Raw genomic sequence first — 22,362 nt, forward strand, 5'->3', positions numbered from 1 at the left:
CTGAATGGCTGTGATTACAGCAGCATTGGATAGTTCTGCACCACCTTTTGGGTTCTCTGAATCAGTGTGTTGGTGAAGAGTTGCTCACTGCGAACAGAAGAAGTGTGCAAAGAACGCATCTCTGAGGAGATATTGACATTATGCTTGTGCCTCGTTGTCAAGGCAACAGTCGTGTGAAGAGGTACTGCGGTTTTGGGGGATTTCTGCTGTACAGAGGACAATGTGTGTCTGCCAAGTGATTCCTTCCCTCATCCCAATGCCAGGGAGAGTTTCCGTGGAGCCCACTGACCAGGGCCGGTCCTAGCTTTTTTGGGGACCCTGCCACTGACTACAGCTGCAGAGGACAACGTGTGTCTGCTGATTGTAGCACATTGATCCAGAGGTACCTTCCCCCTCAGGACATCCCAGTGCAAGAGTTTCATTGATCCTATTGACTACAGCTGCAGAGGACAACGCATCACTGACTGTGCTCATTATGACACGATCTTGAGACATGCTTTTCTCAGATTGTTCTGGAGGAATGATGCAATGATTTTACAGCATAATTGTGCAAGAGTTTCCCAGTTGGTGGTGTAGAAACCTTAATGCTTAGTGTTTAGATGGGAGGCTGCTTGTTTATATGATGGTCTGGAATGCTGAAAAGATTAAAGTTTAATATTCTTGGTTAGCAAACAAGACATCTGATTATTATGTCACACATAATAATTTTGTTATAGAAACTAGCTATGGGTAGAACGTGTGGTTGTTATACCATTGTTATCATGAACAAAACATAAATAAGGACATAGTATCTGCTTGAAGATGAATGGATTACATATCCTAGAGGGGATTAGTTATTGTGAATACGCCACAAGGTATCTACTAATGTATTGTAAAGAACTTGAATTTACTTGATAAATAAGTGAAGATAAGAAGATTTATTGATTGACCATAAATTAGTCAATTGGTAAATAAAAAATAGCGGAAAAGAGGAGAACTATTAAAGTGAAGTGGAAAATCATTCTAAAACACACTGATAGGAAAGGGGGGGGGGGGCATGAAGGAAGTATGCACTGGACTTTTTATTCGTGTGTGAATTTGGTAGTGTTTTAATTTGTTACAGTAGGGAGTAATTGTTGCATGTTCGGACACCCAGAGTTCCACGCACTGTTAAAGAAGGTAACATTGTTCTTTAAGTGCACCAGAATTGAAGATAAATTGATAGAATGAGTTATGGAATACATAGCAGACCTTTACAGATCCTAGTAATGTTTTGACACAAGATAGTGATGTACACAAGTTTCTGAAATAGATCTATTAGTCATTTTAATACTAATTAGGTGTAAATGAATTGCAGTAATAGTAGTAGTACAATAAGGAAGTGACATTTGTTGGCTAACACTTTTCAGGGAATTTGGGAAACCGCTGTTCCAATGAAAAGTTAGAGATATCTTGAACATTATAGTTGTAATTGTGAATTAATAAATGATGGGACTCCATATATACAGATGTTTATAGACGGAGGATGCTGGCCTGTGCTGGAAGATCGGAGTCTCTGCAGAGCACGACACATGGCCAAAAAGACTGAGACCAACTGACCTTTAACCCTGACCGACAGGGTAACTTGGGAAGGCACTGTCAATGACTGACTCTGAGGTGTACCTGACCAAACCTGACTTTACAACCTGACAGTGTGAGTGTGAGTGAGTGTATGTCTGCACCTGATCAGTGCAACTACATGATTTAAAACGATGACTAATCAAGCATGTTTTGGACTAACACATTATTTTTGTGTGATAATAATGTGTGAAATGAGAGGTTTCCTAACATTGCACAAAAGGGGAAACCGTATCTAATCTGCTTGATGATATTTCACTCTCACAGGAGGTGGCCGTTTGCAGAATGTGAAGCTCAAACTAAAACATGAAGATTCTGTTTCTTTTAGGACTGAAAGATGGAGAGAAACACTTCATTACACTGAAGTGTTTACTGTGGAAATGATGGATGTACATTTGTGAATAATGTTTGGTATTGTCTTATAATCCATTATGAACTGAAGGTTTTCTTCCCATACAGGATTTTGTTTACACATGAGATAATGTGTAAAAAAGGGGGAGTGTAAACTTCACAATGTACATTTTTCATTTAGGGACTGAAAGGAACCGGCTGCTCCAACTCCATTGTTCAATCTGACCATTGATTGACAGTTTTAGAATTGACCTGCTCCATATCTGGGGATAAGAGGCTGTTTGATGAATATTGACATGTCTCTAATATTGATTGAGTTATAGCAGGTAACACAGATAAAGAATCAGTGGCCAAGGGGCTGCTGGGAGAGATGTAAGTCCAGAATGGAATACTGAAGAAGCTGACCTGTGAGTAATGTTTCAACAGACAACATCATGTAACTAGCCTGGTAAAGAAGTAAAAGCCATAGACTTTATTGTTTAGGTCATTATGGGGATATGCATTTCATCTACATTTATAATAGAAAGACATTTGATGACAGTTTGTGGGAATTCTGTATTCATTTTTTCAGCGGGATAATATCTAAGCACTGACGGGTAGAAGCAGTATCACCAGGAAGCCATTCACTTTGTTAGTATTGTGATTTTGGTTGTTTTTGAATCCATAACATTAGTGTGTTTCTTTACCAGAAACATTAGCAGTTCAAATCATATTTAGATTTTTAATGGGATCTCAAGGATTTCATTTAAAAATAAACACAGATGCTTGTCAGAAATTCAGAGCTATTGAAATATGTTATTTAGTTTACCTAAAGATGTTGGGGTTCTTATTTAGTTGGCACAGTCCAAGTATTAAGATTCTGAAGCTGCACAATTAATTTAGAAAACCTGTGCACAGACGTCTGTTGTTTTAAGACACCCCACCAACAGGCTCTAAGTGGCCTACGCACTGGTCGGTCAAACAGCCGAGGGCTGATGATTCACCACCAGGAGACTGCTTCTTAGCACTCAGCTGCCCCCTCATGGTTCATTCACTGCCATGGGAAGTGATGTTCTGTTCCTTCACGATTTCAAATACTTTGGATCTCAGTTTCTGATGATATTGGAGAGGAATGACAATAGTTATGTTTCAAGTCCCTTGTGTAAGTTGCACTCTTTTAGGAGAGTGCAAAAGGGGGATTGCAGCATCTGATATTTAAGAAGTGTGTTACATTTGAAATGGCAGAAAGTCTTGTTGCAATTTCCAGATATTAAAAGAGGTCCCTTGAGTTCCTCTGGTAATTATCAAATAGTAGCAGTTAAGTGAATACTGTTCAAACAATACCTGTGTTTGTGTTTTATATTGATTTATCTGTTTTATCCTTTCATAAATGTGAGGACTAAGGAAATATTTGTATGTATTCATGCAAACTATGAAGAAGCTTAAAAGGGGAAAATGATTTGTGTAGAAAACTGTGAGCTGGATTTGGGGCCTGCTAACATGTGGTTTTTGAGGACAAAGGAAGAAGGGGGAAGGTGAGGAGTTGACTTACAGTCAACTCAGATCCCTGAGATAATAAAGCTAAGCCACTGTGTTTGGGAAACTTAAGAAGTGAGTTGTTGGGGATATTTGGGCAGCCAATCACGGAGGTCTGGAAGGGAGGCGCAGATAACTCCTCCTCTTGTAAGCGAGGTATTTAGACAGGAACCACTCTGTGTTCAGCCTCTTTCCTCTGGCTGGCTCACGTGAGTATCAGGTAAATGTGGGATCCCAAAGATAACTGTATTGAATTTGTACTGTATTGATTGTATTGCATTGTCATATTACCATTAAAGTAGATTATTGTTAAACGGTTAATTGTATGCTCTGGATTCCTTCTTGTAAGAATAACCAGCTTGTTTAGGGACGCACGGAGATTTGAAAAAGCGGACCAGTTGTGCATTCAAATTTCTAACCACACACACACACACACACACACACACACACACACACACACACACACACACACACACACACACACACACACACACACACACACACACACACACACACACACACACACACACACACACACACACACACACACACACACACACACACACACACACACACACACACACACACCACACACACACACACACACACACACACACACACACACACACACACACACACACACACACACACACACACACACACACACACACACACACACACACACACACACACACACACACACACACACACACACACACACACACACACACACACACACACACACACACACACACACACACACACACACACACACACACACACACACACACACACACACACACACACACACACACACACACACACACACACACACACACACACACACACACACACACACAGTGAATGATTCCTATGGCTTTTTTTTTGTAGAATAGATACTGCATGTATAGAACTTTTGTAGTTATTGCCCCAGATTTCAGCACAGTAAGTCAAATATGGTAAGACTACTGAACAGTAGAGAATGTGAAGTGATTTCTGATCTAGAACTTGTTTTAGTTTCTTTAGTATGGAAATGCTTATCGACAGATTTGATTTTACATGTTTTGATGGCGGTGGTGGCGAAGTCCATAGGGACTTGGCTTGGCAACTGGAAGGTCAAGTCCCGGAAAGACCAAGTGCTACCGAGGTGTCCCTGAGCAAGGCACGGCTCCCCGGGTGCCGTTCATAATGGCAGCCCACTGCTCCTAACTCTAGGATGGGTCAAATGCAGAGAAACCGTTTCGTTACATAGTACCTGTACTACGTAATGACAATAAGTTGAATCTTCTAATCTTCTTCTTCTTTATGTGTAATTTCCAACTTATCGTGTCATCTATTATTACCCCAAGAAATGTAATTTCATGGACTCTTTCAATTTCAACCCCATCTATTTTTATTTGCATTTGTGTTTTTGTTCTATGTTTACCGAACAGCATTCATTATGTTTTATTCAAGTTTAATGATAGTTTATTTTTATCAAACCATTTGTGCATTTCATTTTCTATGTTCTCCACTAGCTGTTCTAAATTCTCCCCAGAACAGAATATATTTGAATCATCAGCAAACAAAACTAGCCTCAGTACATTGGATACTCTACAGATGTCATTGATGTACAGTATAAACAATTTAGGACCCAACACTGACCCCTGGGGGACGCCACAAGCAATTTCCAAACATGAAGAACAGTCATTTCCCAACTTCACATACTGCTGTCTATTGCTTAAATAGCTTTTAATCTAGTCTAAAAGTATACCCCTGATACCATACCTTTCTAATTTATATACTAGGATGTCATGGTTGATTGTATCAAAAACTTTTTTAATATGTATAAAAAATCCCTACTGCATATTTGTTGTGTTCAAGGGCATCTGTGATATCCTCAATTGATTCCATAATTGCCAGTGATGTTAATCTGTTTGATCTGAATCCGTATTGACTGTCCGTGATTCATTTGTGATTTTCTATGAATGTGTCCATTCTGTTGTTAAATAATTTTTCTAGTATTTTTGAAAATTGGGGAAGTAAAGATAGGTCTGTAGCTTGTGAACTGGTGCTTGTTCCCAGTTTTGTAGGTGACTTTAGCTATTTTCATTTTGTTTGAACAAGTACCGGTTTGGAATGACAGGTAGATGTGCATTAATGGTTTAGAAATCCCTCCAATGACCATTTTTACTAATGTCATATCAATGTCATTATAATCAGTAGACATTTTATTTTTACATTTTTGAACAATATCTAATATCTCTATTTCATCAACTGGTTTAATGAACATTGAGCAGGGTTTTCTCTCCAATACATCGTCTTGATGTTCCCCAGTTGTCCCTGGATCAGGGATTTTCCCCACCAAATCGGGTCCAACATTCACAAAGAATTGATTGAAGTTGTTAGCTACATTATTTATATTATACTTTTCATTATAGTTATCAGTAAAATACTCAGGATACTCTTGTTGTTTAGAGTTTTCTCTTACAATACTGTTAAGTATATCCCATATTCCTTTAATATTGCTTTTTTTAATCCTTATAATAGTCTTTCTTGCTTGTTCTTATAATATTAGTCAACTTATTTTAATATTTTTTATATTTATCCTCTGCACTTTGAGTTCTTTGTGTAAAGAAGTCCCTATCTATATAGTGTGTTTTTCTTTTTGCAGGCATGTTGTAATCCCTTTGTGATCCATGGACAATGAATATATTTTTGTTTTCTGCTGTATTCTTTAATTGGGCAGTTTTTCTCATATAATGACCTAAATATCCTTAGGAAAGTTTCATAAACAGTATCAATGTCTCTTTCTTGGTAAAGTTTGTCCCAATTCTGTTCCAGCAATTCATTTTTCAGTGCGTTGATGGATTCCTCTGATCGCATCCATCTGTATCCTTTTTCTTTGACTGGCTTATTTTTCCTGTAGTTGCCATCATAGACTGTGAACACTGGCAAGTGATCACTGATATTATTGATTAATAAGCCACTTACTGTGTGGTTTTCAATGTCATTGTTACATATATTATCTATTAGGGTGGTACAATGGGATGTCACTCTACTGGGTCTAGTAATTTTTCGGAAATAGGTTCAGACTATACATTGTATTGATAAATGCATCAGTAGTTGTGTGCTTGTTAGGATTAAGCAGGTTAATATTAAAAATCTCCACATATGAAAAAAGCTTTGTTATTTATTTTAGAAAACATGCCCTCCGTCCAGTCTGTGAAAGTTTCAATGCTTGACCCTGGCGTCCTATATATACAGCTAATGACATTTTTATTTTTTTCCTTGTAGATTTCAATTGTTATACTGTCTGTCTAATAGGTTGTCAACCACAGTTGTCATACTGTCCACCACACTAAAGTGCAGAGTTGTATCCACATAGATGACAACTCCTCCTCCTCCCTTATTTGGTCTATTTTTGTATCTGAGCTCATATCCATCCAGCTCAAAGTCTATGTCCTTTTCGTTGTTGATCCATGTTTCAGAAATAGCAATTATGTTGAATGGATTAGTAAATGTATGTACATATTCTCTGATGTTGTTAAAGTTTGCATACAGGCTTCTGCTATTAAAATGGATGATTGATAATTTGCCATTTGTTTTGATGTTCTGGTTATATTGTTCATCAGTGTAGTAGTAGTAGTAGTAGTAGTAGTAGTAGTAGCAGATGTTGTTGACGAAAAAGTTATTGTCCGGATCAGTTTCATGTTCCAAGTCATGTAGCTTGTGATCAGTGTACTGGAATGTTTTTAGTTCCAATTGATCATTATGGATCCTTTATCCTATGAGTTACGTCACTATTGACTTCAGATGTACAGTATATGAGCAGGTGTCGCCAGTGTGCGCCATGGCTTTGTGTGTGTGTTACCTCACAGTCCGGTGTATGATGATGATCACTGGTATCTGTCCAAATCCATGATGTTCCTGATGACCAGCACTTTTGCTTACTCTAGTGTTCCATTTAGTTAATACATATTTTACAGTTTGAAGTCCAAGTGTTTTGAATTGTTCTCTGTTTCTTTAGGTAGCGCACTTTTCTAGCTATGTCAGTGTTGCGCTTAGTTAAATTATCATTCATACAGACAACTGATCCTTTCAGCTTTCTTCCCTGTTTTAGCAGACTGGTCTTGTGTTTTCTGTTCACAAACCTCAGTATGATAGCCGGATTGTCACTGTACTTCCGCCTGGGTAGCGGGTGACATGCCTCAATGTTATTGCAATCCAGTTGTATCCCCTTGGACTGTAGGAAAGCAGCCACCTGTTGCTCCGTGGAGCTTGCATCCAGTTCCCCGGGCTCCCCCCCGGCGTCAGCACCCACAGCCCGGGCATACGACCGGGGGCTTTACTTTGAGCCCAGTGATGATCACGTCGTTCATCCGGGTGTACTGCTCCAAGTCCTCCACCCTGCTTTCCAGGTATTCCAGACGCTTGTCTTTTTCCGCGTTCTGAATCCGTAGTATTTTCACCTCCTCAACCAGGTCCAGGATGCCCTTCTGTTGTAGCCTGACAGCAGAGATTTCTCTGGCTAGAAAGTCGAGCGAATTTTTGATCTCGTCGACCTCCTCAGCCGACTGTGTCAGGGTGTGTGGAAAATGGGACCCAAGTGCAATTTAAAAAAGGACTAAAAAGGTAAGGTAACAAAAAGCGAGCTTTATTATAAAAAGCTGAAGGCACGAAAAAACAAGAAACTAATTAACAGAAACAAAACCAGGAAACACGACAGACAGGAACAAACTTACAGACGGGACGACGAACAGACATGGAGCACAGGGGAAGACAAGACTAAATACACAGAAGGGTAATCACAGGACAAGACACAGCTGGCAGGGGAGGAGAAACACAAGGGCAACAGGTGAACACAATTAGGCACAATCAGACACAGGAGGGAAACTAACGACAGGAAATCAAACACAGGGAGTAGGATCAGACAAGACACAAGGAGGAAAACATTTCAAAACAAAAAGGTGGAAAATGAAAACAAAAATCCGAGTTCGAGGAGGAGGTCTCGGGCGGACGGCCCGGGGGAAAGGTAGAGTCCATGGAGGGGGTCTCGGGCGGACGGCCCAGGGGCAAGGCAGAGTTCATAATGGGGCGAGGGCCACAGCGGGCGAACTCAGGAGGCCGAGCATGAGGGTGAAGGCAGCGGCAGGAAGAGACAGGGGGCCAGGCCCGAGGGCGAAGACCGCGGCTCTCAGGGAGCCGGGCTCGAGGGCGAAGACTGGACATCTCCGGAGGCCGGGCAGGACCCGGTGTCAGCCGGACAGGAACCGGAGCCGGTGGGACAGGCATAGACGGGATCCTGGACATGACCTGGGCTGGTGTCAATGGGACTCCGGATGGAGCAAGGGCTGGTGTCGATTGGACCACCAACGCAACAGGGAAAGGAGTAGGTAGGACCCCCCACGGAAGAGGACAAGGAGTGTCAGGACCCCCGGCAAGACAGGTGATGGCGGGGCCTCCAACGGAACAGGACATGGGGTTGGCAGGACCCCCGGCAGAAGAGTACTCGGCGGGGCCCCCAACGGGACAGGACACAGGGTTGGCAGGACCACCGGCAGAAGAGCAGTCTAGGCTGGATTATTGTAACTCTTTATTATCAGGGTGTACCAAGAAGTCAGTCAAGTGGCTTCAGCTGATTCAAAATGCTGCAGCTCGTGGACTAACCAGAGTTAGGAAAAGGGACCACATTACTCCTGTTCTGGCTGCCTTACACTGGCTCCCTATAGAACACAGGATAGCATTTAAAATTCTTCTTCTCGCCTACAAAGCCCTTAATGGGCAGGCGCCATCTTACCTTAAAGAACTCATTATACCCTACTGTCCTACTAGGGCAGTGGTTCCCAACCTGTGGGGCGCGTCCCCCTTGGGGGGGGAGGCGCCAAAGATCGCAGGGGGGGCGCCAGGCCTCAGATGATTTGAGGCCAAATATCATATTTAGACTTTTTTATTTTTCCAATAGTGCTCCTTAATTACGCTTTCATCCTCCTTTAACAAAATACTTCACATTCATCCAGTTTGTGACAGTCGTTGTAGCATTTTGAGACTTTTAAACTTTAATTACCGCTGTTTAATTACCCCCCCCCCCCCCCCTGTGAGTGTGTGTGAGGGGGCCGGCCCTTCCAACAGGATTCATTTGGGGGGGCTCTTGGGAATTTTTGTTGGGAACCAATGGATATGGAGCATCCATATTCGGCCTTATTCACAGCAGCACCTGCCCTGTTGGAGGTTCACACTTTAACTTTTTTTGTTATCCTCCTCTGCACTTCTCAGAGAACAGGCTGCTTCACAGCACTTTGCAAGCCAGGAAAAGTGATTGAATCCTGGGTATACATATTTTAAATAGTCTGACACCTCCAGGGCGCATCACCACATTTTACAAGCCAGGGAAGGTGCCTGAATCCTGGATAAACATTGTTTAATTGTTTAAGTGGTTTTAAATGTGTGAAAACAGTGTTTTGTCACTTTCTAAACTCTCCCGTCATTGCCCGGAGAAATTGGGTCGATGTTGTATTCAATCTGACCGTTAATATTCCAGTGAGACGAAGTACGTACAATCACCGGAGTGATCCCATGTTAATTTTGTCCCAATACCGGAGCATTCCCTGACCCTACATAGAGGCAATGGACCTCCACTCTCGGGAGATGTCCAACAGTGGTAACCCCCGGTTACCCAAAGTGACAGACCTAATTTTACCCAGGAATAAGTAATTTTTTTGAGAACCAGAGAAAAGGGGTGAAAATGAGAAAATGTATCCCAAAATAGTGCCTCATAACGCGGGTAGAGTTCCCTGACAACTCCCCTTGCATTCCTCCAGAGTCACATTTGGAGTGAGAACCAGGAGAAAGGAGGGGAAATGAACAAAAAGTATCCGAAAATAGTGCATCATAGATGTTGCAGAGTGAGGCTTATGAGGTTGACTCTGCAGCACATGTGCTGCACCATTCATCATATGTGGTGATTCTGTCACCACATGTGTTGATGCATCTTATGATGGCCAATTGGCCAATTTGGCTGCTCCAAGATCCCCAAAAGACGGACACAACTCCTCCAGCATGTGTCCCTAACATGGGCACTCTCCTTATTTCACACCTCCAGGAGAGGGACCAGTAATTGCACCTCTCTGTGGCCCCTCACAGAGCCCCAAACAACGGACTAATGACCTCCAGGACGTCTCCCTCACTTCCATAACCTTGCACACCGTGAGTCCCGGGCCCCCGGACTTAAGCACTCCCCCACGGACTAAACCCAGATGATCACACCCTCCAGAACCTCATGCCCCTGGTAACCCTAAAAGGGGGATGGATTTTGCGGTGCTTTACCGTCAGCCCATCGGCATCCATATTCGGCCGTCTTCACGGCACCACCACTTAAAGGTGGTGGATTTTGTGGTGTTTTCTGTCAGCCAATCAGCATCCATATTCGGCCTTCTTCACGGCACCACCACCCCTTCCGTGGAGGATATTCTCATGCTCCTGGTAACCCTTTAAATAGTATGATACTACCAGGGCTCATCACGGCACTTTACACGCCAGAAATAATGTTTAAATGGTCGGGAAAAGTGTTTTTAAACATCTGGAAGAGAGTTTTAGCCTGTCATTTTGCACGATATCATTTAACATTGAACCTCTCCCGGAAATGCACAGAATATGAGCATTTTCAGGAGAGGGTCAATGTTAAATGGTATCGTGAACCCAGGAATAAGTGTTTGAAAGGCGGGGAATAGTTGTTTAAAATAGTCTGATACCTCCAGGGCGCATCACCGCATTTTACAAATAAAATTATAAAATTCAAGACTGCCTCAAGGACTTAAAAACGTGGATGACCTTCAACTTTTTGATGTTAAACACGACCAAAACTTAAGTTATTGTACTCGGCCCAAAGAATCTATGAAACAAACTATCTAAAGATATACTAGTTATGGTTGGCATTAATTTGGCCTCCAGTGAGACTGTAAGGAATCTTGGTGTTATATTTGATCAGGATTTATCCTTTAACGCCCACATAAAATCAATCTCAAGGACCGCCTACTTCCATCTACGCAACATTGACAAAATTAGGCATATCTTGCCTCAAAACGATGCAGAGAAACTAGTCCAGCATCACCCGTCTGCAGTCTTCTTCGTCACACTCGGTATGTGGGGAGAAGGGTGGAGGGTGCACCGGGTATTCCTCCTCATTGTATATATCCAATGATGTAGCCATTCCAATGATGGGATTAGTCTCTCGGAGGTCATGGAGCAACTGCAGGGCCACACTATGCTTCAGCCTTGCCATGACCTGATGTGCCTCATCTCGGGAGAACTCAGGGTGGTCATGAGTTACATGACGGTCTAGTCTCTTCCCAGCAGACGAACACCCTGTGATGGGACAGGGTTTGGCCCGAACATTTATTCTTCCACTGGCCATTTTAAGAATGATGCCTCTTTCTTCCAAGTTCCGCACTGCATGTTTGTGCTTAAGGTGCTTGTTCAAAGCCAGATAGAAGAGTCTGCACACCGAGCATTCGGACGACGACCTTACTAAAACAGACACAGTGAATTGTAGTTAAATTATTTTCTGTTTCTCCGTTTACATGCGTTAGCGTAACCGGTGATTGCAACAATGGGTCCGATGCTTCAATGCCTGGTACACGGACCAAGGGAGGACTTGGGTTACCACCGGGTTAAATGGTCCCACCTCCGCACCAACGCGGGGCTGGTGATAGCAACATTGGGTCCGATGCATCAATTCATGGTGAGAGGGTTTGGGGTACCCCGGAACCAGGCAGTACTCCAGCAGGAAACACGTTTTATGGTCAAAGGAGGAAAGAGTGATAGAACCGGGGTAAAGCAAAGAAAGTGTCCGACAATAGTGACTTGTGAGGCGGCCAGAGAGTCTGACATCTCTCTGTCCTATCCTCCAGGCAATGCGATACCAGAACTAGGTCAAATTGACCAAAATGTAAAACAAATAAGTTTCAATTCATCCATGGAAAAGGGCTGAAAATGAAAAAAAGTATCCGAAAATAGTGCATCATGAGCCCGCAAGAGTCCCCTGTCAACTCCACTTGCATTCCTCCACAGTCAGAACAAGTCTGAGTTCACTTTTTGGAGATCCATAGAAAAGGGGTGAAAGTGAGAAAATGTATCCGAAAATAGTGTCTCATAAGGCGGGTAGAGTCCCCTGACAACTCCCTTACATAACTCCAGAGTCAGAAAAAGTCTGAGTTAACTTTTTGGAGAACCATAGAAAAGGTGTGAAAATGGAAAAATGTATCCGATAATAGTGTCTCATAAGGCGGATAGAGTTCCCTGACAACTCCCCTTACATTCCTCCAGAGACCAGTTCAAAAACTTAAAGTTTGGTAAGAACCATGCTGGGGGGTCTCCATGCAACAATTGTATCCGAGCCAGAGGACAGATGGAGCGGACACATTCCTCCATGAACTGACACAGCCGTTTTTTTTCTGAGTCCTCTCAAAAACCGGGTTTCCGATTTCGTGCAGATGGTAGCTTGAAAATGATGAATGCATTTTTTCGACGGAGAAGGGGAGGCATGGTTCCCCTCTCCGTTGTAAGTTGCAACGGGGGAGTGGAAAAGTGTCCGGGGCTTCAGCCCGAAGGGTTGAGCTTTTTTGAGCCCCTCCTCCGTTGGCACTCAGTTGTTTTTTTAAACTTCATTTTTGATTATTTTAAGATATAATTGACCGTTTTCTTTACTTTTTTCTTCTTTCCACCGGTGGGGCCGCATGGCAAGCCGACAATGAGCTCCCAAATTCGGCCTGGAACCTCCGGGAATTGTGGAATAAGCTCCATAAACTGACAAAGTCACCCAGAAATGTCACTTTTATAGCCCAAAAATATATAATACAAATACATTTAAATAGTAAAAGGTACAATTGTGCTCCAAATTACCCGGATTTATATAGCCCCATGATAGTGAATACAAATCATTTTCATGGAAAAAAGTGTTAAAACGCCTGATTAATATGTTCATAATGCTGGCAGCAGGTTCACTGCTGTTAGCAGGGTCTCACACTCACAGGCACCTATGCAGAGATCCAGGGTGATGCACAAGGCTTTTCTACCCAGCAATGAGTCTTTGAAAGCTGGGGAAAAGTGCTGTGAATACAGAGAGAGCATCCAGAGAGAAGTGGGGTGTGAGACTCACACACAGAGACACAGAGAGCTCCTTGTAGCACATGGCTGTCCCACCCAGACTGCACCCAGAGGACAGGCTGCTTCACAGCACTTTGTAACCCAAGAAAGTAGCTTGAATCGTGGGTACATGAGTGTTAAAAGTGCATTAAACTGCTTTAATTCAAATGCACATTTGACTGCATAAACAGCTGGTCATATGGACAGGAAACTGTCCATTTCGTCCACATTTGACTCATGAAATGTACAAGAAGTTAAGTACAGCAGAATCACTGCTGTTAGCAGGGTCTCACACTCACAGGCACATAGGCAGAGATCCGGGGTGATGCACAAGGCTTTTCTACCCTGCAATAAGTCTCTGAAAGGCGGGGAAAAGTGCTGTGAATCGAGGGAGAGAGCAGCCAGAGAGAAGCGGGCTGTGAGAGCCACAGAGCGCACCCAGAAATCTCCTTGCAGCACATGGCTCTTGCACCCAGACTGCACCCAGAGAACAGGCTGCTTCACAGCACTTTACAAGCCAGTAAAAGTGATTGAATCCTGGGTATATGTTTTAAATAGTCTGATACCTCCAGGGTGCATCACCACATTTTACAAGCCAGGGAAGGTGCCTGAATCCTGGGAAAACATTGTTTAATTGTTTTTAAATGTGTGAAACAGTGTTTTGTCACTTTCAGATCCGGGAACTCGTACCGTCTCTGGCCCCGGAAACGGATCCTTTCCAGATGTTTCCGCATGGTGGCCACTGTTTAGCCGGTCGTTCTCTACCTGACCATGACTGCCGGCAGCACTGCAGAGACTGAAGGAGGACAGGAACACATCATTATTATTATTGTTATTATTATTATTATATTTAAGTTCCTAGGATACATTTTGATATATTGCAACATAAATATTAATTTGATTTAACTACATATCAAAGAATACAACTGAACAGAATCAACATTAAAGCTGTAGTTTGTCCAAAAAACCCAAAACTACAGGGGAATAAAATGAATCTGCTTGTAATATAAACTAAAGACTGACCTGAATGTGAGTCAACAATCACGTGACCCATTTTCAAACCGTCTGTTCAGGGAGGAGGACATGTTTCACCAGCTGCTCTTAAACAGGGACCATAACACATCGTTGTGAAATATAGCTATGAATCTCCAGATGTGTAAAGAGATGTCCTAGTTTATGTATTGAGAACATATTCCTACTTATGCTCAATTCACTATTTGAAAAGCCTCTTGGATCAGCTGTAAAATGCATCATCACAAAGTTAAATAACAAGCCTCAACAGTTCTTCCTCCACTCCCTCTTGGCACACTGCCACTGGGAGGTGGAACCACACGGTAAGAGAAGAGTTTCCATTTCCCGGAAATCAAAACTGAAGTTTATCTGAGCGACAGCAGAGCAGCAGCCGAGACAAGTCTCTGTTTCTCTGAAGAAACACTCAACTGAATCCAGCAGCTTCTTCTCAACAACACAGCAGGACTCTGCAAACACTGGTGAGTTCACTACAGACACATCACTTACTACATATTTAGTCAAAGTTGGATTCATATAAAGAATATTATACAATATAAATGTATAAAAGTTAAGATAAAAACCTCAATATTTACATTAGCAACAGCCACAAATGCATAATATAAACTATGGTTAAGTTAGGCTAGAGAGCATACAGTCTAAGCTAGCATTAGCTTGTACTTATTTTCATATTTCCTGTATTTGAAAAACATCTTTATAATTGACTCTATTAAACAAAGTAGAATCTAAATATTAGATTTGTTCTGGACTGTCCAAAGCAAGGGATCTAGTGTTATGTTAAAAGTGTTGCTTATAAAAAGGCATGACAATTACATATTTCATCTTATATAATTTGTACACACTGAGGTAAGTAGCCTTGAACTTTGAACCTGTTTCTGTAGTAACTGCTGTCTGCCGTTTGAAGCTGATAACGTTTACTGTTTTTTACTAGTATTAACTTCAGTGATGCTCAGCAGGAGGATTCACTCCTCTGTTGAACAATGGCAAAAGCCCCCAACAGTATTAGAGCTTACACATTGTGTTTCTTAGAGTGTAATCATAATGCTGCTATGATTTTCCAGATTTCATTTGAACTTGAATTTAAATTCTTACAGACAAAAAACCTAAATGTTTTTGGTTGTTTTGGTCTATGTATGTCATTTCTAACATAAAAACGTTGGGGTAGTTTACATTTCCGGGTTCATAGTAGAACTATATGAACTGGCAAATAGAGAATATGTAATAACTATATATTGAATATCGCGATATTGCGGCAAATAAAAGTCTCAATACCGTTGTGAGACTGACAAAATCTACCAGATGGTCCCATTGAGATTATCGATCTCTTTTTCAAGGGAGACTTGTCCAACATGGCAGCAAGTAGGTTACAACATGAACATAAAACAACAGATAACACAAAAGGACATCGTATTTGCAGTGCTACTTTTACATACCTAGAGACATTGACAAGTACCAACAGTATATATATATCTCACCCTGTCAATAAGCCTCACCTTCTTGGCAAAAACTGTATTGTTTTTGAAGTGGTGGAGAGACAAGGCACAGTTTGACCCACTGCTGTCACCCATGGCCAAAGCACACAGTATCTCTCTGTCCCAGCAACATCAGTACCAAGCAAGAGAGTTGTTTCCACAGCAGGGGATATTGTAAACGCCCAAACATCCCAGCTTCTACCTGGAAATGTGGACGTGCTCATATTCCTAAAAGATAACCTTGATGATGCTGAGTGAGTGAGTTCGAGTTGAGTTACTTGAAAAACTAAAGTGAAACTTGATTTATTCTATTGCAGGGTCTGATTATTATAATGTTGACACTTTAAAATACTACTATCCTACTAAAATGCTGTACAAATCAGATTTATTATTTAATAAAGAAAAAAAAAAGTTTAAAAAAAATGAAAGATTCACATTTTTTTCCTTTATTTTTCAATATCGCGATAAATATCGTACTGTGGACTTTTTATCGCGATATTATCGTACCGTGAGTTTTTGGTATCGTTACATCCCTAGTAATTACAGTTGTGTTTTTTTCAAACTTTGGTCCCCAGAGAGACATGTCTGCTGCCAGCTGTCTGCTGACTGAAGATCAGTTTCTGTGCTCCATCTGTCTGGATGTGTTCACTGATCCAGTCACCATACCATGTGGACACAACTTCTGTAAAGCCTGCATCTCTGAACACTGGGATAGAAATGTCCCGAGTCAGTGTCCCAACTGCAAAGAAGTTTTTAACATAAAGCCTGAGCTGCGGGTCAACACTTTCATCTCTGAGATGGCTGCTCAGTTCAGACAGTCAGCTCAGCAGAAAGCCAGCAGCAGCAGCTCAGAGCAACAAGTTGTCAAACCAGAAGAAGTCCCCTGTGACGTCTGCACTGGAACCAGACTGAAGGCCCTGAAGTCCTGCCTGGTGTGTCTGGCCTCCTACTGTGAGACTCACCTGGAGCCTCATCTGAAAAATGCAGGTTTCAAAAGACATCAGCTGATCGACCCTGAGGAGAACCTGGAAAGCAGGATGTGTGTGAAGCACGATAAACTGCTGGAGCTGTTCTGTAAGACCGACCAGGTGTGTGTCTGCATGCTCTGCACGGTTTCAGACCACAAGACACATGATGTTGTTCCTCTGAAAGAAGGATATGAAGGAAAGAAGGCAGAGCTGGGGAAGACAGAGGCTGAAATTCAGCAGATGATCCAGAAGAGACGACTGAAGATTCAGGAGATGAATCGCTCAGTGGAGCTCAGTAAGGAAGGAGCAGACAGAGAGATAGCAGATGGTGTTCAGGTCTTCACCGCTCTGAAGGAGTCTGTTGAGAGAAGCCAGGCCGAGCTCATCGACACCATCAAAGAGAAGCAGAGAGAGACAGAGGAACAGGCTGAAGGCTTCATCAGCTGGAACAGGAAGTCTCTGAGCTGAAGAAGAGGAGCTCTGAGGTGGAGCAGCTCTCACGCTCTGAAGACCAGCTCCACCTCCTCCAAAGCTTCACGTCCCTGAACGCTGCTCCACCCACCAAGAACTGGACAGAAGTCAGGGTCCGTCCTTCATATGAGGGGACTGTGAGGAGAGCTGTGACTCAGCTGGAGGAGACGCTCAGTAAACAGATGAAGAAGCTGCTCGCTGAGGTGGAGCTGAAGAGGGTCCAGCAGTATGAGGTGGAGGTGACTCTTGATCCTGATACAGCACATCCTGCACTCATCCTGTCTGATGATGGAAAACAAGTCAAAGATGTTGATGTGAAGAAGAATCTCCCAAACAATCCAGCGAGATTTGATTATTGTGCTCGTGTCTTAGCAAAGCAGAGTTTCTCTTCAGGAAGATTTTATTACGAGGTTCAAGTTAAAGGGAAGACTCAGTGGGTTCTAGGAGTGGCCAGAGAGTCGATCAACAGAAAGGGAAGCATCACAGCGACTCCTCGGGATGGTTACTGGACGATATGGCTGATGAAAAATGAGTACCAAGCTTTTGCTGGTCCTTCAGTCCGTCTCTCTCTGAAGTCTCAGCCTGAGAAGGTGGGGGTGTTTGTGGATTATGAGGAGGGTCTGGTCTCCTTTTATGATGTTGATGCTGCAGCTCTGATCTACTCCTTCACTGGCTGCTGCTTCAAAGAGAAACTCTACCCTCATTTTGGTCCAGGTCTTAATTATGGTGGTAAAAACTCTGCCCCTCTGATCATCTCTCCTGTCAATCACACTGAGTAGAACAACCATTAGATTTTCTTCAGAAAGATTCACTCTAGTTTATTCTACGGATTGCACTTCCTGCCGTCATGACTTGAAGTGATCAGAAAACTATTTACTCAGAAATAAACTTTGACCACTTCTTTATATGTCAGGGGGACAAGAAAAGTATTTATTGTCTCAGAATTGTGTGTTCAAAAAGTGATTCATACTTGCACACCTTACTAGTGGAAGTAATGCACTCCTTTTTCATTAGTAAAATACTGCATATATACATATATATTTTGTTATAATTTGAAATGTAGGGAAAAATGTATGGGTCTCTCTGGTGTGTTTTAAAAGGGTAGATTCAGGATTCATGGCTTAATTACAGTATATTGGTACAACATATATTGACAGTTACTTTGAAAATCAACAATATCTGATCATTAAACATTAGGCTGCAGACGAGGGACATTAACATGTCACATCTCAGCTGTCTGTTGTGTTATGTTAATTGTATTTCGTCCACCTCTCTGCACACTGCTTGTAAAGTTTGAACAAAGCCTCAATGGATTAAAAAAAAAGGTTTTTCATACAGCCCTGATAGAATATGTAGAAATGATTCATATGCCTCATTTGCATCTAGTACATACACTTTGTTCCAGTCTTGTTTAGATAATTCTTCTTTTAAATAATTAACAGACTCTGGTGTTTTGTGTCTTGTAATTGTGACTTTTCTGGTGTCTTTTTTGATCCTAGTACAGTTCTGTATTGTTGAGGCGCATCTTAAACTGCTGGCTAAAAATAAACGTAAATACAGTAGGATTGTTATTCACGTCGGTGGTAATGATGTTCGTTTACGCCAATCAGAATGTACCAAACTTAATGTGGAGTCGGTGTGTAGTTATGCTAAAACAATGTCGGACACCGTAATCTTCTCTGGTCCCCTCCCCAATCTGATCAATGATGACATGTATAGCCGCATGTCATCATTTCAGCGCTGGTTGTCTTGGTGGTGCCCAGCAAACAATGTGGGCTTCATAAATAATTGGACAGCCTTCTGGGGAAAACCTGGTCTGATTAAGAGAGACGGCATTCATCCTACTTTGGAAGGTGCAGATCTCATTTCGGCAAACATTTCAGGGCTTTGTGGACTTAATCCATGAAAAACTGGAGTTGAGACCAGGAGGCGGAGTCGCAGTCTTACACGCTTCTCTGCGCTTCTCTGCGCTCTCTCCTAGGCAGTCATCCATAGGAATCCCGAACCCAATAAAATACCCAATATTAGCGGTGCGTGTGTCTGCCCAAGGACAATTTAAGGTAAAACCTAATAGAGGTGTCATACATAATAACTAGGGCTGTCAAACGATTAAACATTTTAATCAGATTAATCACAGTTTAAAAATGAATTAATCATGATTAATCACCATTCGAACTATGTCCAAAATATGCCATTTATTTATGTATATTGTTGTGGGAATGGAAAGATAAATGAAAGAAGGCGGATATATCTATTTAACATACAGTATCTATGTTTATTATAACATTTTTCTGCATGTCAAAATGAAAGACAACCCACACACCTATCAATCATCAAACCGTGGGGTCTTAATTCATTACGTGTTGATTTCTATCAACCGGGGAGTACTTCAAGAAAGTCGACAGAGGGGGGGGGGGGCGCTAGTGGAGTACTTCGTGACCACAGAGTGTGAACGTTGTGATCAGCTGTTTTAGCGCAGTTCTCCAGTGAAGGGGGGGAGTCTCCCTCCGCAGCCGGTTGGCGTAGTTTTGGCACAGTTCCGTTGTACAGACCGACGTTAACAGCAGCCCTGTATGTGCACACGGAGACCGACTCTGTCGTCCGGTGTTCTAACCGCCTTCTGGAAAAGCTTCACAAGTACGTCGGTACGCAAATGCGCTTTGTGACACAAGTGACGGTACGCATTTCAGATTACGCACATAACCTGCGTACCAGTTATGTGCACCCCTGTACCAGAGCCATATTATTACTATTATATGGCTCTGCCCTGGACTACAGCAAAAGTATTCTCCGTCGGGACTTCCTGCAACAACACCACGCCGTTATCAAAGATGTTCTATTGAGAAGACGATCACTACGTGACAAAAGTTTTCAAAACCGTGGCTACTGAAATCAATCTTACTAACTGCTGTCTGTGCAATTTACTCCGCGCGAGTTGGGAGACTTTATTTTGCTTACTTTAACATCATTTTTCATGGTGGGGCTAAGCCATTCCTTGGTATGGGTGTAGCCTACCCCAGCCATACCCTGGCGCTGCCACTGGTGGCACGTATGGGGCGGGCCATTCTGCACATGCCTTAAATGCGTTAAATATTTTAACGCAATTAATTCAAAAAATTAATTACCGCCGTTAACGCGATAATTTTGACAGCACTAATAATAACCTAATAAAAGTAAATGTAACAACTACTACAGTGCAACAAAACAGGAAGATTAAATGTGGTCTCTTAAACATAAGATCTCTAGCATCTAAAGCAATATTGGTAAATGATTTAATATCAGATTATAATATTGATATATGCTGTCTCACTGAAACTTGGTTGAGACATGAAGAATATGTCAGCATAAATGAAGCCACTCCACCCAGCCATATCAACACTCATATTGCTCAAGGCACGGGCCGAGGAGGTGGAGTTGCAGCAATCTTTGACTCAAGTTTACTTATCAATACTAAACCAAAATTAAATTCTACCTTCTTTGAAAGCCTCGTTTTTAGTCTTACGCATCCGACCTGGAAAACTTTGCAGCCAATCTTATTTGTTACAGTGTATCGTGCACCAGGTCCTTATTCAGAATTCTTATCAGAATTCTCTGAGTTTGTATCAACTTTGGTTCTTAAAACAGATAAAGTAATTATCGTAGGTGACTTTAATATTCATGTTGACGATGATAAAAATAGCCTTACTGTTGTATTTAACTCTATATTAGATTATGTTGGTTTCTGTCAGAGTGTAAATAAACCAACCCACTGCTATAATCACACTCTCGACCTTGTTCTGACTTATGGTATTGAAATTGAGCAATGGTGGCGGTGGCGGTGGTGGCGAAGTCGATAGGGACTTGGCTTGGGAACTGGAAGGTCACCAGTTCAAGTCCCCGAAAGACCAAGTGCTACCGAGGTGTCCCTGAGCAAGGCACCGTTCCCCACATTGCTCCCCGGGCGCCGTTCAAAATGGCAGCACACTGCTCCTAACACTAGGATGGGTCAAATGCAGAGAAATAATTTCCCCATGAGGGATTAATAAAAGTTCATCTTATTAGTCGAACTGCATAATCCTGCTTTATCCAACCATTTCTTAGTAACTTTTGAAGTACTATTACGAGACTACAAAGCATTAGTCAAAAGCTCTTGCAGCAGAAACCTATCTGTTAGTGCTATAGCCACATTTAAGGAAGAGATTCCTCCAATACTTAACTCGATAGCATGTCTGCATGTAGGGGAGGAAACTTATACAAAATGTACACCACCCCAAATTGATCATGTTGTTGATAGTGCTACAGATACGCTGTGAATAAAATTAGACTCTGTTGCTCCTTTGAAAAAGAAGAAAATAAAACAACATAGATTAGCTCCATGGCTTAATGCCGAAACCCGCAAAATAAAGCAAAAGTCTAGACAACTTGAAAGGATATGGCGTTCCACTAAACTTGAAGAATTTCATTTAATTTGGCATATTACTCTCAATGAATATAAGAAAGCACTGCGTAAAGCGAGAGCAGCCTACCACTCTTCATTAATAGATGAGAATAAGAATAATGCAAAATTTCTTTTCAGCATTGTAGCCAGGCTGACAGAGAGCCACAGCTCGATTGAGCCTTCTATTCCCATAGCACTCAGTAGTAAAATTGTTACTCTTAGAAACAAAATTAATGACCTCTTGCCTTTGACCAGTATAGTATTATCAACAGCTCCCGGAAACGTAAGTTCTAATATTACACTAGATAGTAAACTAGAATGCTTTTCAGCCATAAACCTTGAACAATTACATTCAATGATTCTCTCTTCTAAACCATCAACGTGCATGTTAGACCCAATTCCAACTAAGCTGTTGAAGGAA

General features: G+C 42.0%; 1 pseudogene; it reads left to right on the plus strand.

Annotated features, from left to right (window-relative positions):
• The first annotated feature begins 14,844 nt into the window (after positions 1-14,844).
• Positions 14,845-18,850, plus strand: LOC117448403 (E3 ubiquitin-protein ligase TRIM21-like; annotated as a pseudogene).
• Positions 18,851-22,362: the final 3,512 nt, after the last annotated feature.

The sequence above is a fragment of the Pseudochaenichthys georgianus genome, chromosome 6 (genome assembly GCF_902827115.2).
Source record: "Pseudochaenichthys georgianus chromosome 6, fPseGeo1.2, whole genome shotgun sequence".
Taxonomy (NCBI): Eukaryota; Metazoa; Chordata; class Actinopteri; order Perciformes; family Channichthyidae; genus Pseudochaenichthys; species Pseudochaenichthys georgianus.